Genomic DNA, 17,247 nt, shown 5'->3' with positions numbered 1-17,247 from the left:
TATATATATATATATATATATATATATATATATATATATATATTCACGACTAATAAGATGTTGCTATATTTAAACGAAATTTATATAGATACGTTAAATATCATTTAATAAAAATTAAGATAAATAGATAAAAATGATTTAATGGGAAGTGATTTAATAAAGTTTGAGGTAAATGGGTAAAAGAACAAGTCTTAATCTCATCTCTCCCTAATTTTTCTTTTTTTCTTTTTTCTTTTTCTCTTTTTACTTTTTTTCTTTTTTCTTTTCTTCTTTTTTCTTTTCTTCTTTTTTCATTTTTTGATGGAAGATTTGATGAGATTTTTAGCTCTTAAAAAAGCTGGTATAAAGCTGCAAAACCAAAGATAACAGTTATGTGTCTAATAATGCTGTTTATCAATGTGCTATTTAACTTTAAGTTCGATACAAAGGCCAAGTAGAAGAAAAAAAAGTGTTGGTTCATGTCAACAAGATCGGAGTCGCGGCCAAAGAAGCATTATTAGACGTGAAAATCAGCACTTGCAATACATTGTGTTCTAAGACCGGTTTTCATAGAGTTATAAATTATTTAAGATCTTTCGATTGAACTGAGCATATAATTAATTACAAACTTTACGAGCTGTTATTCGGCTGTTTGGATCGATATTACTTGAATAAAATAATCTAATAAACACAGATACAAATTGATTATTAACTTTCTGAATATAAATGAAGCTATAATTGTATGTCGAATGATGACAAACTATGAATGCCGGTCTAAATATTTCGACTCGGGTATTTTTTATTCTCGGTAGAATCGTTAAATGTGTTCGTTGAAAACGGATATTTCTTGTATAATAAGTTTGGCATACCTTGAAAATACGATAATGTATCGGTGCTCACATCCCAGCGTCCTACGTCCTACGTCCTCTGTCCTGGCTTCTCGATCCGATATCCTTCGTCGTGACACTGACACTGACACTGACACGATTCGATCGAAGATGCACGTGTTAAATAACGCGATGCCGACGAGAGACTAATTAAGTATCTCACAAGGAATACAGTTTAATCACCCGCGAGGAGTAATCAATAATGCACCGATACACATAGTCCGTAGTGTGTGTGTCGCGCGCGCTCGCCGATCCTGAACTGAATGATCCGGAAAAGTCCACGAGACACAACAGTAAAGTCGAAGGTCTCGAATGTTTTGATTGGCTGGCGCTCATTCATAAGCGAGGACCGTTGGTGCTGGATGGAGATAAGTTTACATTTGTGGTACTCTCGCGCGTCGCATATTGTTTACTTCTGTAACCGAACGTTACGTTCCATTTCCAAACGAACCGCCTGAGAAAAATGTCAAGAAACAAAAAGTGTTTAAAGAAACGTAATAAAAATAGACAAAATTAAATAAATTTTTTATCTGTCTAGTACCTTTACGTTAATATGTCGGTCGACGCAAGGAAATCTTTTACACTCGAGAGGCGGTCCTCAGTCCATTTCATTTGATGTAGCAACTCGAATGGCGAGTGAAAAGCGATAATAACTATTTGATCCCGATAATACTGAAATAGATTCATTAATTTATGTATGATTTATTTTTATGTTAGCTGTAAAAAGTTTTATCAACTTTTTATCAAAACAGCTTCAAGTGGCTAGTTCTCTATAGCGAAAAAACTATCGAGTGCAAGGAATTAAAAGACGATATTAGAACTCTCGAGACTCGTAGTAGATTCTAAATTTCGACTTAGATTCTTTCATATGTTTCTTCTATAATCTAAAGCTCTATTGACATTTAAACTTGTGCTTCATTAAAAGTTCATGACACTTCAAGAAACGTTGTGAGAAGCAGTATCGATAACTTTTCTAATGACACACACAATTCCGACAAATGTTGTGCATTAAATTTGGCATTACTATGTTTCGTCAGTCTAAATATAAAAAGTCGTACTGTACCAACTCACGTTTCATCTCATATTAACAGAATCAGAGTTAAACCTTTATTATATTTATCGAAATGATATATTAATTAATATAATTCAAAATGTATATGAATAATTTCTCTTTCTTTCTTGTTTTGATATTGATTCGATGTATTTGCCGCGGTAAGCCCACATTTGCCGCATTGTGCGGACAAAAGCTTTGCTCGCGTGACCTCCGTTTCGCGGGGCTTGTAACTGTCTTCGAAAAGAAACATCCTCAGATACCTCGCCGGCTAGCCCGAGCAATATGGATCGAACGAGGCCAGCTCGTCCCTCGTCCACGTCGGTTCATTCGCGACAATGTCGCATCGTGAAATCGAGATAGGCGCGCGCGATATTCGCACGCCTCGCGATTTACGAGTGGCGAAACGCGCGCACTGCAAAGCCTGAAATGCTTCCCGTGTCGAAACACATCCGCATCGGAGGCGCAAGATAGGACGCAGCCAGCGTAGCCGCGTGTTGTACCTTGCACAATATCGGAGACGAAAACGCGGATTTACGGCACCGGTGCCGCACGGCAACGGTACCACTCTCCGTGATTACACGGCAGCCATTACTTCCGGGGATTTGAAAGTATTGTTCCCTTCGTGACGAGAACTACTAATAGCTATCGCAGAAATTGTAGATAGAATTTCACCCCAGAGTACGCCCCCGCCCACCACCGCATCGCTGCGAATACCGCCCGATTGACAAGGAAACGAAACGAGACGCGCTTTTTTCATACTACTCGGAAACGTTGCTAATTGCCTGACACTCGAAACAAATTAAAGTAGGACTCTGACAAATCTAAATTTTATCTCCTCCAAGGGTGCTCCTCTTTTCCCTCTTCTCCTTTGCCTTCTTTCTCTTCCGTAGAGGCAGGAATTTTTAAGTATTCTTTCCGTGCTCGAATGTTTCGCGAAAAGCTTACGCAATTAGACCGGTATTGTGCGCGCAAACAACGACACGTTGTCGACGACGACGACGACGATGACGACGACGGCGAGGACGAATAACGGCAGCAGCATCACCACCGTCACGTCTACGTCGACTCGTCTACTACCGCACAGTGTGTTGCCCGCGAATTTACCGTGCTCCACATCCCCCGTGATGCATTCTCCACGTAGATACGTTACTACTATCCCGCTTCGTCGTCGACATACGGACAGAACGCTAACCGCTAACCACGTCTCTCGCCTCCCTCGAAATTCCGCCTGCCTCTCTCGCACGCCCTGCCCTTCGCCATCTGTCTCGTTCTCCCTCTCGCCCGCTCGCTGCATAGTCGGCTGGAGGGGTACGCGGTATTTCAACGAGTACCCGCAAAGCATGGCATCTCATTTACATGCATTAAGGAATAGATCGTTGCCAAGCGAGTAGCGAGGGAGAGGACGTGGGTGAGAGGAAGATAGAGAGGCGGAAGGGAGAGCGCGGTTGAACCGGGAAGGTTCGAGAGGGAAAGAGAAAGAGAGAGAAAGGGACAAAGGCAAAAAATAGAATAGAATTTATTGCATGTACTAGGAACAAAATCCTCTCGGAACACTGTATATATCACTGGACTATATATAGGTGGTAATCGCTAAGAAAAAGTATAAACCAAGACAAAAGTAAATGATTTATACCGAGGAAAGTAAAATAAGAAGGAAAAGAGAGAGGAAAAGAGAAAAAACGAAGAGGAGATCAGCAATTCAAAGCGCAGGGAGAAAGCGCGGTGGAAATGTAGCAGTAAAGAGAAATACAATACGCGTTGGACGCTTTAATGTAGAAACGTGTCGCAATGCGCGCAGTACTCGATACAAAGATTGCAGCGCGATCATTATCGAGATACGCGGAAAAATATGTTGTGACGTATCGATCGCGACGTGCTCGCGAGCTCGACTGCGAAATGGTAAATCGATACGAAGACATATACGTGTGTACATGTAAAATAAAAAAAAAAATCCGATCGCGAAAATATAAATATTTTCGGCGCCCCGGAATAAACGTGATACGATATCTGTTGCGTTTTGGACAAAAAAGCATAGGTGCCAGATATTTATCTAGTGATATATGATTGTGCCGCAGAAATATACGTGGAAATTCGGTTCCGCGAAGCCGCATCGGCGCTCCGCGGACTTTTATGCTCATTGATTGACGCGTAACAAATATTAGTTCTGAACATATTGGCTTTTAGCGGTTGTCCGATGTAACATCGCGATAGCATCGCCGTCGATTGTTGAGAAATTACCAAACGATCCTCGCGCCAGGAATCGCTGAATACTCCGAAGCGCGAGGATTCGCTGAAATTGAAGTAAAATTTTAACAGAGAGAAAGCTATATTCCAAGTCTCTCTGTTATTATAATCCCTGTTTTCCTTATAATTAATGAACACGATTTTTTTAGCTAATGGACGAGGCCAATATGTTATATTTGCAAGTCGAAATTATTTAACTCCACGAAGGAGAGTTTGTTGCATTTCTACGTTCATCGAACTTATGTTTCCAGATTCAATTTTTTACACCAAATGTCTTTCGAATTGTTTTTCATGGGATTGTACTCGTATCTGTTTATGTTAAGAGGAATGATAAACCTGGGAAGTATCCTATGTTTGCGCACACACTGTGGAAGATTCATGTATTTAATTAAACAAGACTAAGATTGAAATAATTCTGCGTCAGACGCGACCAAACTTTACGCGCGAAGAAACATTCGGTCTAGCGTGCGCTGCTCTTCGAGATACGGCGCACTTTGCATAATCGGTGCGTGAGGCTTTCACCCATAGGGAAGGGTTAAACCCGGAAGGACCTGCTCACATTAACGAAGTTAACGTCGCGTCGAGGGAGTGAAAATGGCGGGATGTCAGGCTACCCTCTCGAAGAAAACCAAACCAAAAACGCTTCCGCATTGTCGCGCTGCGGCAAACGGCCGTAATGTTCCGGCAAAGCGAATCGATGATAAAATAATTTAAAGGAAAACGTACTTTTATCTTATATTATATGCCACATGATTCGATGATGGCAAAAATACGAAGTCGTCGTCTCGAAATTGGAAGAATTATATATTAAGAACGTGAAGAGAGAGACTTGGTTAGATGACGTGTGGGAATCCGCTTGATTATATAACGTGGTTTGTAAGTTTGAAATGTTTTTAATGTATGGAATTAAGTATGAGGAGTCAAATAGGAAAAATAATGTAGGAATGAATGCGTAGATAGTATGTAAGTCAAAGGGCGAAACAAGGCGTTACGAAAGCAGGATTCAGAACGGTAAAAAGTATATAGGAATAGAAAAAGTTATGGTGTCATAAAGAACGAGTTGTAAGATATGGAAAGCTTCCTCTTGGCGATATAATTTGAAAGAAACCTACAGAGAATGAAGAAAAAGGCAAAAGAATCACTTTACGGAGTTAATAGCAAGTATGGAGTGAAGTAATGAAATTAATAAAATATGGAAGAAAATTAGAGGAAAAGATGAAGAAGAAATAAGGAGAATAGTGAAAGTTTAATTGACGCTTATGATGGATATAATTCGCTCCAGAATAAGACGTTTAAATTGAACAGCAACTCTCGGAAAGAAAGAACGAGAGAGAGAGAGAGAGAATTTAAATTTTCTCGATATCAATTACTATGTAGGCGTGGCAACGGTACGTGTGTGTAAAATAATAAAAATTTTACGCGGCATACTCGAACGTTCAGCAAGCCTGAGGCGCACTCAAGGGTTAAGACGGCACGTACGATGCGCCATTTCCACCCGCTCTCTTGCCACGACGAACTATCCTCCTCTTAACGCGTCCCACATGCCGCGAAGACGGGATCGTCGCGGAGTGTGAGCTAAGAGAGAGAAGGGGGAGAGGAGAGAAAGAGAGAGAGAGAGAGAGAGAGAGAGAGAGAGAGTTACGTTTCGATTAAACTTCTCAGACGGAATCGGGAATTATCGCCGTCGCGTGACGGTCGCCGAGCATAATTTCAGCGCGCGACGCGACTCGACGCGACGCGTTCCGCGGGGGGCAATAAGCGGAATTTCCGTCGTTACGGGTGCCGTAATGGATCGAGTCGATGAGCGGTTACGACCGCTTTCAGATAGAAGGCGGCGGCCCCCCTGCCCCCAACTCCCATCGAAAGGGTTGAAATTGTTCCCCACCGCGTTCCGGACTGACTGTTGTAAATTGCGCGCCTAACCGCGTGATTCGAACGTACCAATATTCGGTTTATGCGCTGTAAGTCGCGAGGATATTAATAAAATCGGCGAGAAAAAGAGGGAGAGGGGGAGCGATGTCTCCGTAATCTTCTGTCACCACACACAGAGAGAATTTTATAGTGAAAATTATTATAGGACTCTGTAGTAATTTGCGAGGAATAAATCGACATTCTGCACTAATTTACTGTATTTTCGTTTCATGTGTGTTTATATTTCAGGAACTAAAGTATACTGAAACGTGTATTGAAAAGTACTGAAAAGTATACTGAAACACTCATTATGTTTTTAGTGAAACCTGCTATGTTCCTTAGCAAGATAGACCGATAGTTTATTTCTGCTAAAAACAAGAAAAAACGAAGAGAATTTATACGAAAAAATTAAATAAATAAAAAGATGAAATATAAACTCTCTTTTTTAACATCCTTAATTTAAAAAAATAAAACTATAATACTCTCTCCGCGTGCATTCTGACGTCAGCTGGCGTCACTTTGAGATGCCATATTGAAGAATGTTGCGAGAACGTCGTGTCTTTCTAAGTGCAAATTTTAAGAAAAATTCAGGACAATTTCGCCATATTTTCAAAATCAGGGGTGCTTCAATGATAAAGGATTAATTTCATTCATGGTCGGCACAAAGTCTTGAGATTGACTACGAATGAGATCTTCGAGAAACCTCATTCGGCAAATCTCAGCAACCCGTGCGAAATTTCGCCATCGTCGTTGAAATGGAAGAATAACGTCACACGTTCAATCTCGAACGAATCGATGAATTGATAATACATTTTCTAAACTGTGCAATCGCTTTTTTAATTCCGCGAAAATTGCTACAAACGTGACGAACTCTCGCAAACATTCTGTTGCGGCGAGGATGAAAACTTGTATGGCAAAAAAGAAGGCGTGGTAGGATGAAGAAGGAAAGAGATTACTGAGATATTAAATTCCGATTTTCCAGCTTATGTATCGAGTAGCACATTCGAGTCCTCGCGAATATCTAGCGAGTGCGAGACGCCGATCGATCGTATGAGGTATGATACGAATTTCATGAGCATTCCGAATGCCACTGCACGGAAACTAATGTTTCCGTGGTTTTCTCTCGCCCTCGTCTTCCTATTTTCCGTGCGCATTTTTCCAATTCCACCGGGCACAAACGTCGGGAAATATGCTCATTTGCGTTTCACGCCGCTATGCAAACGCGCTATTTGTCCCGTGACTTAACTTACTTTTTCGCGCTTGCGAACCCCAAATTCCGCCGGAAATATTATTTCGACGCAATACTTAGCATAATGGTGCGACGGAAAATCATAAGCGACTAATAAGCGCCGCATTTCAAACGTCGAAATGTGTTTACATGCTGTTGACTTTGTCACTCATTTCGTCGTCTTCGTTTCTTCACTGACATATTTTCAACAATTCCGAGGGTTACTGCTCATTTTTATTTCTTCATAAAATATTTGTTCATTTTAGATGGAACTTTTTTATATTACCGATCAATATAACAATTTTTTCGGCCAATAGCGTCTTGTGATATTCAATTTGCATATACACACATAATTTATTAAATTATTATAAATTTAACTCAACTTTCATGTAAATTCCTTCGTATGAAGTCGCTTGAATTGTTACTCTACGCACAAAATTTGACCTCCAAAACGAACAATCTCTTTCTCCAACCAGATGCGAAAGAATTAACCCAAGTTTGGATAAAGAATGAACTGTGGGACGCACGAACGTGAAAATTACGGTCCATCCCCGTGAAGAACATCGATATTTGTCGGCGTTCACGGAAGCCAATTCGATGGAACATTTTGCACAAAAAAGGCAAGAGAGAGTCCCTAGTCGAAATTTCCGTACCCTTAATTTATGGAGGTAACCCCGTTCCTTTTTATCGCCACCCCCTTCCCCCATGGCACGTTCTCCCGGGCGATAGTTCGTCGTCCTGCCTCCCCTTGGGGGATTAAAATAACGTCGTGCGTGCCGAATCGGCTACGAACGGAAATGAAAAGGCGAGCGAATTAAAAATTAACGATCCGGCATACGTTACGCTTCGCAGGAATCTACAGGATTAAACTGAGGGTGCTCGATAAAAAAACACACACACACACACTCGCACGCATGCGAGTCGAAAATTGAGAGGTTCAGTGCAAACGGAGATAATTGAAATTTTTTTAACGGTTTTCTCCTTCTCTTTTTCTTGGAAAAATAAGAAGAAATATAAAACACGTCTTATATCCTCTTCTCTCACCGTAGTTTTCGATTCTGATACACGGGATGTCTGGATATGAATGTCTAATCGTTCGTTTACAGATGAAACTGTCCTGCAGAGTTCCTCCCACCGCATCGCGCGCGTTGATCAACCAACGTTGATTAATATCGCGAAAAATATCGCGGTTATTTGCAAATTAGAAAACTTTTTTATTTAGTTAACCGAGTTCTCTATCCGCACACGAACGCTTATAGTATATGCTATTATCTTCTGCTGTAACGATGATAAAGAGCTGCGCGCTTTTCATGTGCTGTATTTCAACGAAATGTTTTACACTTTACGAGATATCGAGTAACTCCGCATCCGACAAGAGACTCTAGCCGTATTTGAATAAACGTGCGATCTAAATTTTAAATATGCGCGAAATAAAAGCTGAACTTATTCACTTAGCGTTAACGGTTGCTCTATTTAAGTGCCCATTGCGCCGGGGAATTAGCGGCGGAGAGTTCTTCCTCCTCCTCTTTCTCCTCTTCCTCCTCCCACGAGCAACTTGGTCCTGCGGCGTTGATAAAAACCGACCTCCAGACTCCGTAAGAAGCCGCCGCGACGTATGAAAATAAATCGCCTAACGCAGGAACAAATTTCGCTCTTTAGACCGGACTTGTGCGCGTCTCTCAGAAACGAGCAGATTTCCGCGATTGAACGTGAGGTATCTTTTGATCTCCTCAAGAAACTCGTTATAATTCTCCGTCCGGTAATTCGTTCGCGTCAAGTTGCGAAACGTAGGAAAAAGTAGCGAACGTACAAGGTAAATGCTATATTTTTTTATGTCGAGACAAGAAAAGCTCCCGGCAGCATAACTATCGTTGTGAAAAAATTCAACCTCGATAAAAACTATGTCGATATAACTTATCTTCATCGATCGCAACCCAACAATTTACTGATACAAGTATACGATATTCACTTTGGTGTATTCCAATGTGCACGTCAAAACGCGACGTGTATCGTTTGGCCTCTTCAGTGGTGATTTAACTTTTTCGAGCGCACTCGTATGGGTGAAGAGCACGTAGGTGCAAATTTGCAGCAACGAATTTTTCTTATAAAATATTAGAAATTTGACGATGCTGGTGTAAAAGCCGATAAGAAAACAATAAAAGAGTGAAAAGTTGACTTACATTCGATTGTTTTGAAAAAAAATTACCTTCTGAAGAAATCGATAGTGCAGATTCGCACCACAATGCGCTCGGAGGATTAAAATGACCGCACAATTCTCCCCAGGGTGTGTCTCTCTTTTAAATAAGCGTAAGTAAGTTTCTTTCCTCTTTATTGCTGTTTTATTCGAAGAGAATCAGAGTATGAAATATATCTAATTTGTATTTGCTACGAGACAAAGTTAAAAAAGACAATAATTTTAGTGAATTAAAAGGAATTTGTCGCGAAACTTTCTCGGACATACCACTTAGGGGGTTAACAGAAAATTTTATCAATATCACTTATAATATTATTTACAATATCTAATTTTTATTTGGTACAAAGAACAATAATTTCAGAGAATTGAAAGGAATTTAATATTTTACAGCGAAACTTTTCCAGGGCATACCACTTAACAGAAAGTCTTTTCAACACCACACGTAATATTATTTACAAAATACAAATACTTTTTAATACCGCTTTGTCGCACTGTTATTCCATCTAGTACTTTTATTAAAAAATCCTGCCATCGTATAAACATGCGATGCTGTCCGGGTACTCTGATCTCTCTTGCGACGGGAGAGCTCTTCCACTCGATTCACCGTCTCTTTCTCCCACCTCCCGAGGGAGAGACGCTTGAATTCGGGTATTCGCGGGAAGGAGACTTTCATTGGAACGAGCCAGCCAACGACCGTTACCGCGTTGGACTGCGCATAGATATGTATATGCGAGCTCGAAGCGAGCAGAGAGCGGAATGCGCATATGAAATTTACAGCCGCTATACCATAGGAAATGCGCCCCGCCGGCCGCCCCTTAACCTCCCCCAACCCCTCGAGCCTACCGCCCGGTCCGACATTCTCGCAACCCCTCGTGTCTCGTGCCGTCGCGTCTTCTCAGTTTCGTGGCGAGCCTCGAGTTTCTGATGTACACTCCGTTATCAAGGCATCGCGTATATTAAAGTTTCACCGCAACCAAGTGATACTGAGAATTTGGATGAAAGAGCGAAAAAACTAGAGAAACGGAAACGATTTCACGTCCACTCGTACAGTTTTCTCATGTGGTAGCAATATTGGTACCGAGTAAATATTCAGCGAGTACGATAATCCTCCTCCTCCTCCTCCTCCTCCTCCTGCTCTTCCCTCCTCTCTGCCTACGTATAAGATATACAACCGAGTAAAGCGATATTATGTTTCGTTAGAAGTGTTCGCTAATGAAATTTTCGTGTGGAGCCGCGAGTTTCTAATATACGTCCTTTTATCATCAAGTCGCAATGTGTATTGCGCTGGAGTTTCGCGCCCGCAGTAATATTACAATCCCGCAGAAATTATGATCCTTCCACGCTATTATTGTCCTGTTATTGTCCTTTGCCTCGGCACTTGAATAAACAACCAACAAAGATACAATATCCGATTAGAGACACACGCATCCATTGACGAAAATATTTCCACATGACAGATACGCGAGCGCGTTCGTGTACCGATATTTTCCCGTGATCGAATTGCTGTCAGCAATTTGCAAAGCTCAAGATTCGCGTGTTGTGGCGCGACTATAATTAAACCGGTACTCGTAAATCGGTGTGCCGTTATTCCAAAATACAAAAATCAAGAGAGCTTGCGCAAATATTCCCTCAGAACTTTCCCGCTAACGAGATGGCGCTACTTAACGCGGAATTACCTGATTAGGTAAACAGGCTGTTTACTCGAAGCGGACATTTACAACGGCCTGTCTGCTTTGCATCTAATTACAATACACGTTTCGTCACTCCGTAGGGACGTGTACGCGGAACACCGCTATTTCTTTCCCCGCGCGCGTTTATAGCAGCCCTTCGTCTCGCGACTTCCACCTCGGCGGCGGCGTTCTCCCTGGCAACCCCATTTGAGGAACGTTTCCACGCACGCTCGCGCACCCATACCATCGAGGCACGACGACACGAAAATGCCAGTTTTACAGGGAAGCGCGGCGTCGACGTAGTGCCGGCAGGTACCGGCGCGCAAGCCGTACAAATGGCCGCATCCTACCGACGTCTGGGAGGATAACTGATTTGAAATGCGAAATAGCGGCGGAACGCGCCGAGTAGTTCATCTCGCATCAGCATACCGCTGTGTAGGAATGAATGCGGGCATCTATATTCTCCTATCATGGTGCGCGTGCTCAGCCCGGACCGAGTATTACGTACATAACGAGGGAGCGCGAAACAATCGCGCGCCGCTTAAATTTAGATTGAAGAGCCAGACGCTTTAAACGCGCGCCCATTGATCCCTAAATCTTGTTTAGAAATCTCGCACTTTTTAGAAAACGCGTTTCTTAAAGATTGAAATCATTCACAATTGACAATCCTCGAAGAAAAGGACTTCTCCTTACTACAAAAAATTCACTCTTCGAGAATAAAGTCGAGGATAATGCTGCGACAGACTGTCAATATCTCTTCCTTGTACGTCGCGGAGAAAAATTGAAGGGCTTGCTACGATATTTTCAAGAAAATCATGAATCTCTCACAATGTCGACTGTAATACAAATTATAAGAACTTCATAAAGTGTCCTATTGGATGTCACAGGAGAAATATTGATTAGAACACGATACAACGTTAATCTCGCGTGAACGAGGGCGAGGCGGGTTGCATTAACGAACAAAGAACGCGAGGAAAGTGGGACTTTGAAGATTTCGCCGACGGGAAGGGAGGAGCACCTCAGCACCTCGTAACCCCGCGAGAAAGTCAATTGACTCCCGAGGGATTGAGGGATTTACGGTAAAGACAAGCAGCGTCGTAAAAGCCGCGAGGCACGGCGATGTCGTAAAAGAAAAAGCTTAATATCCTCCGCCGGCCCTGTAGGCGCAACTGTATTGTCCTAAAGGCGTATTTACACGGTTCACTTTTGATGATCGTGCCAGATAAGTTAAAGTAAACGATTGGTGTTCAAATATATGTTCCCTTAAACGTATTGTACTAACGAAATCGGCCCAGGGATTTGAAAAATTCAAAGATCACCAGAGGCAAAATGTTATAATAAAGATCATTTGAAATTAAGATCCTCTTCTCCCTCATAAACGATTGTAGGCCAAAACGAATTTACAATCAAAAACTCGTTTTTGATGATTGTTGTCAATCTTAGTTAGTCCATTTCAGGGTAAAAATACATCCAAGATAAAGCCCTGTTCTTTTCACGACCCGAAAGTTTGTTCACACTTTCGACCTCGATATTCCATTTATTGTGACACTCTGAAGCCTATGTCAATCTTTTACTTATTCTATTTAATCTACTAGCTTGTTTAGAACTTGATATTTTGTGTGTTATCTGCCATTTAGAAAAGTTATGTAAGACTTCAATTTTCATATATATTAAACACAAACTGATCCTTTAGAATACACAGATATTAGAAAATTCAAATCGAAAATAAAGGTAAAATTTCAACTCGGGGATACACTTTTGATTTGGACAAATTATCTGGGATTCGTCGGCTAAAAGGAGCCGTGTAGACCCACCTTAAATCTCCAATCCTTCGTTTGCGAGCGAGGAGGATTCGTACCTCCAGGCGAGTGATAGACAAAGCGGAAGGTAAGGCGGGCGAAAAATCAATTTCCCGCGCCCCCGATGGAATGCGAAAGCGAGTTGCCGTGCATAAAATATCGACGCTGATAAAAGGAACACGGTAAGGGCAGTTTCTTGTACGTGCCGCGCAAACATCGGGAGAATATCGGTGACAGAGACTAACAGGCTACGAAAGTACGATACTCAGGACAATTTTCTGTGTGTGTATGTGTGGGTGTGTTCGAAGTAAGAAAAATCGCGTAAGAATTTTATGATATATACGGAATTGTAAGATTCATTTCCATTTCTTACATATAGAGATATAAAATAAATGTATTAATGTTCGCACAGTATAAAGTAATAAATTACAGTATTTTGAATTATAACTAAAATGTCGCATTTGATAGTCCCATTCTGATAGTTTAATATTTTACATTAACCTTATGTAAAAATTCATTATGCAAAATTGATTATTTTCTATTGCAAGCATCAATAGCGAAAAAAATTATTTTCCGTTTCACTGACAAATGAAATAATTCATTATTTTACAAAAAAATATAAATTCACGAAAATAAATATTAAAATTATTTGGAAATAAACTATTAAAATTTTAAGATATAATAAATGTGTCTTATTTTACGTGTACATATATACTTTAGGCATATAGAGATTTATATTTATGGATAAAACCTATGGAAATAACACGTACGAAGCATCCAAATAAAATAAAAATTTCACGATTCGCGAGTAAAACGGGACGCCGTACAGTCGAAATAAAAATCCCGTACTCCGTACGGAGTACTTCTGAAATAAAAATTACTTCTAAGTGTGTTGTTATTATAACAGTCTCTCCGGATCATATGAAATCGGTAGACCGTAAGCACTTCGACGAATACGATATCCGCTGTTAGAGACGCAGAAACGGCAGCACGGCGAGGAGTCGCGACGGGCAGACGAAAATTCATCGTCCTGACGTAATCCGCCGGTTTGTTCGGTTTCTGTTGAAATTCGCGAGGATCTGTCGAAAATTACAGATTACGCTTCGGTAACCTGATCCGCGGAAGGATGTTCTCGTTCGTCGAGGAGAAACTCGCCATATAACTATAGGATCTCCCGCGATCGCGCGCGAATTGCCATTTCCAAATTCACCTGCACTCACGAGAAATGGCGATGAATAAGCCATAAATCGGTATTCCGAAGCGAATATCAGCCGCGTTACGCTATGAAATGGAGATAAGAAAACGTACGATCATGGTAAAACACGTGCAACATAATATCTCGAGGACGGATTTGCGATCAAAAAGAGGAAAAACGTGATAAAAATTTATACGAAGATACTTCCCACCTTAGAGAGAGAGAGAGAGAGAGAGAGAGAGAGAGAGAGAGAGAGAGAGAGATGCCGGCATTACCTTGCATAACACTCGTCCTCCTTTTCTATTCAAATCGCATTGTAGAACGACATCGGTTGTTCTCTCTCGCCAAGATGCAAGAAGGTACACAGCCGCTTGCAAGTGCTCTCGATGGCACGTGCCGGCCGAGAAAGGGCGGAAATCGCGATGCGGACGAGATCGACTCGCAGGATTTTCACTGCAACGGAACTTCCCGGTGCTTAGATATTTTATGAGGTCTTATGGCACGTTTTATGCCCCCGACTCTCTCTCTGTCTATCTATGTTTCTTTTTCTCTCTTTCTCTCTCTCTTTCTGTCTATATCGTATACCAGATTATTCTCAATGCCGGTGATGCAAGTCTGGAAATTACATACACTCTTCCACTTCATGCCGGTACGTATGTCTGAAAGAATTATACCCCCCGCCCGCGCATAAACGTAAAAATCCACATGAAACTTTTATTCGCGTTCTCATTTGCTCAATACTGCCGATAACTTCGACATGTTTCGGCGAATCATATTCCGTTTTCCCAGCACGATTCTCCCTTGCCCTCTTCTCTTACTTTCGCGCGCGTGATCACGAGTTACGCGAGACTGTTTGAGTGGATCATCGATAATATATCCAAAAGAATAGAACAGTATCTTTAGAGGGATTCTCTTGCATACAGCCTCGAGAGGATTCTTCTAGAACCAAAAGGAAAATATTCAATGTTCCTCATTCGATTTTTACCTACAAATACAAATACAGCACAAATAATAGAAATTTTTTTCCTATAAGTAAAAAGGCATTTAAGTGAACATGTTCCTCTTCATTTAAAAGAGAAAGAGAAAAGATTGAAGTAATATCTTTAGTATATTTCCTGATTATAAGAGTTCACTTCATTAGAACAGTGAGTGTAAAAATGTATAAAAATGAGTATAAAAATGTATTTAGTATTCGTAACACACAACAATCATACAAAAAAGTAATTACTATAATTATGGTCAAGAAAATCATTATTTTATTAAATTCTATTATAATATTATAACAACCTTATACGTATGTTACGTATTTTACTACAAAAAATATGCTTTTAGGACCAAAAATAACTATAATTTTAATTATATCAACTATTTTTTCTATCGAGGTAAAGAGAGATATTTTTTTTGGCAAGAATTTTCCACAGGAATCTCGGATATGGGATTACAGGAAATAGCGGCTTGCAACAAGAGTTTTTTTTCAAGAATATTTTTTTTTTTTGGTTTTAGAAGAATTGTCTTGAGGCCTTACTTCAGAAGATTTCTATATAAGAATGATACTATATATTTTTTTAATGTACTTCTTTATGCTTTCGATATATTTCGGGCTTATACGACGAATTCTTCGGGAGAATTGGTCCCAAAACACAAGACATTTCCGCCATTAGACAAATTGATTAATCTATTTTACGCGCTCAAATTGTTTTCGATACGTCCGTTCGCAAAACACTCTACCCATCGACACGTTGACACTTTTTACTTTAATTTCACGGAGAGATCGATTTTTAATTCATTTCCAAATAATTTCCTTGACAGATCAATTTGAAGGCATACTCTTTCAATATATTTTCTATCAACTGCCTTAGAAAAAATCAATCAAGTTAAACACGTGCACGAAAACTGAACTGATTGTTTATGTTAAAACAAATATCAAAAATTATTTTCTAAGCATCTTTTTATTTTTCTCGCGTCTATATTCTCGCACATGTTTGTGCAGCAATGTGTGAGAGAGAAAGAGAGAGAGAGAGAGAGTTGCAAATCCGTCGACGAGGACGTAGGCGCCGTTTTTCGCGTCGCTCACTAGCTCGCATCGACAGTTTCTCGACGAGGCATTCTCGAGGGGCGCGACGCCTTCTAAATATAATGTCGTAAGTCTGCTCGCGACTTGACAAGACAGTGACACGGTTGGTGTAGCGGCGGTCGAAAGCCGCGGAACGCTGACGCCTGTCTAGCTGACGTCGGGGCTAATGCGTCGTCACGAGTCGCACGTGTGCCGCTTTTGCGCCCGCGTGTTTTCCTCTCCGCTCTCGCAGCCATGCTCGCACATCGCGGCGATGAATCCGGCGATTAGCTGCTGGATGTTGCGCGGCGCCGTCCGAAGATTGAACGCCGACCGACACAACCCGTTCGAACAGCGCGCCGTGGCTCCGTAAACAAACCGCGCGAACCTTCGTCGTTGTTTTGCCCGACGAACGGATCTTCCCTGCCTCGATTTCGGAAATGTATCTTCCCACGTGTGCTGTCGCTCACCGCACGCTGCAATCTCGTCGCGATGTTGTCGCGCTCTGAAGTTTCCACCGTAAAAATCTACTCGGTCACCTGCTCGTCGCGAAACGAGACCACCGAGTATGAAAAATTTCTGAAGAGACGCAATCTCTTTTAAACGGCTCGAACAATTCCCTTAACCCTTTGTCATTTTCATATTGTCGTTTAGAGCGCGTGAAAGTTTTGCGGTGAAAAAAGACGCGCTTCGCATGCCCGCGATAATTCTTTTGAGCGGCTCTTGCTTCGGGGGATGCGCGAATGTTCCGCGAATATAAATGTTCGCGGAAGCAAAAGAGAAGAAAGAAGGAAAGAAAGAAGAGTCGTGTGAAATCTATCCTTATTCGTTCCAGCGAGCTGCCGAGTTGCGTTAAAGCGCGGAGGGAGGATTTGCGAGCGAAGCTCAATTGGTATAGTAACAAGAGGGCATGCCGATAACCTGCACGGAACAATTTTCGTTCATGTAACGAAGGTACAATACGGTCGGGTCCGTCTCTCTCTCTCTCTCTCTCTCTCTCTCTCTCTCTCTCTCTCTCTCTCTCTCTCTCTCT

The 17,247-nt window shown here is 41.4% G+C and overlaps 1 protein-coding gene and 1 long non-coding RNA gene across 2 annotated transcripts in view; one reads left to right on the top strand and one right to left on the bottom strand.

The window, feature by feature from the left end:
- Positions 1 to 1,543, bottom strand: part of LOC116846791 — a 180,450-nt gene extending 178,907 nt beyond the window's left edge. The window contains exons 1-2 of the long non-coding RNA XR_004378598.1: positions 1,408 to 1,543; positions 849 to 1,320 (exon numbers count right to left, since the gene is read on the bottom strand). This is a non-coding gene — a long non-coding RNA (uncharacterized LOC116846791). The remainder of the gene's footprint in view (positions 1 to 848; positions 1,321 to 1,407) is intronic.
- The window catches only part of LOC116846782, a 546,096-nt gene that overhangs the window by 253,266 nt on the left and 275,583 nt on the right, over positions 1 to 17,247 (top strand). The gene's annotated exons all lie outside the window — the stretch shown is intronic.

This window comes from Odontomachus brunneus, unplaced genomic scaffold (genome assembly GCF_010583005.1).
Source record: "Odontomachus brunneus isolate Ranch 3 - 2012 unplaced genomic scaffold, Obru_v1 Obru_scaffold_069, whole genome shotgun sequence".
In the NCBI taxonomy this organism is placed as follows: Eukaryota; Metazoa; Arthropoda; class Insecta; order Hymenoptera; family Formicidae; genus Odontomachus; species Odontomachus brunneus.
Note: the sequence above shows the minus strand (reverse complement) of the source record. Positions and strands in the feature narration are given on the sequence as shown.